We start from the raw sequence: 1,292 nt of genomic DNA, 5'->3' as shown, positions 1-1,292 counted from the left end.
AAGGGCAGTCCACTACCAAACGATTTTTCTCTAAGGACTCTTACATTGCGAAATAGAATGAAGAACCAAGATAAAAAGAGAGAAATCACTTCCATTGATTCTGTGTAACATTTTACAAGCTCGGTTACATCTCTTTTTATAGAGAGAAAGGAAGAGAGGAAGCCCTAACACATGAGCCAAGACTGAGAGTGACATAAAGAGAGCGTTTTTGTCTTGTTAAGAGCTGAAAGTGACAGCTCATAAACGGTCACATGTGACTAAAGTCACATGTGAGAGCAGACTTAAATTTGAATTCGTTTCCCTCCTCTTCTTGTCACTTATGGGCCTTATTCCTTGCATTCTTAGGCTTTCTTGGCGTCCTCTTCTTCTTCTTATCTAATGGGCCTCGGCCTTACACAACCTTAGACTTGTACGGACACCTCTTGGAGTTGACTTGGCCGTACAGTTCTTCTTCTTCTTTAGGCCGAGGCTAGACTTGATCAATAGCTTCTTCAGCCTTGTCTTGTCTTCTTTTTATCTTCTTTGAGAGATCTTGGAGTTGTCTTCGGCCTTGTCTTGATGTCATTGGCCTTGACACTCCTCATCTTCCTCTTCTTTGACTTGGAGATGATCGGCCTTGTCTTGTTGACTTCGGCCTCACCTCTCCTTTCCTTCTTTCACTCTAATAGGAAGGAGATGCATCACTTACATGTTTTCTTATTCCTTTGGATACACCCAATCTCTCCTATGAATAACAAAAAACTAGGACTCTCTTTAGGAAAAGTCATATTCTGATCCAAAATGGGACTATATTGACAAGGGGGAGTTCTGAGAATAAAAATAAGAAGTAGTGAATCCTAAATGTGGAAGGAGATGCATCACTTACATATTTTCTTATTCCTTTGGATACACCCAATCTCTCCTATGAAAATCAGAAAACTGGGACTCTCTTTAGGAAAAGTCATATTCTGATCCCAAATGGAACTATATTGAAAAGGGGGAGTTCTGATAATAGAAACTAGAAGTAGAGAATCCTAAACGTGGAAGGAGATGCATCACTTACATGTTTTCTTATTCCTTTGGATACACCCAATCTCTCCTATGAAATTCAGAAAACTGGGACTCTCCTTACGAAAAGTCATATTCTGATCCCAAATGGAACTATATTGACAAGGGAGAGTTCTGAGATTAGAAATAAGAAGTAGAGAATCCTAATTGTGGAAGGAGATGCATCACTTACATGTTTTCTTATTCCTTTGGATACACCCAATCTCTCCTATGAAGCAGGCCTAAGTTGGGACTCCCTTTAGGCA

This window comes from Eutrema salsugineum, unplaced genomic scaffold, assembly GCF_000478725.1.
Source record: "Eutrema salsugineum unplaced genomic scaffold, Eutsalg1_0 scaffold_372, whole genome shotgun sequence".
Lineage (NCBI taxonomy): Eukaryota > Viridiplantae > Streptophyta > Magnoliopsida > Brassicales > Brassicaceae > Eutrema > Eutrema salsugineum.
The sequence above is the reverse complement of the archived record's forward strand: the minus strand, read 5'-3'. Positions refer to the sequence as shown.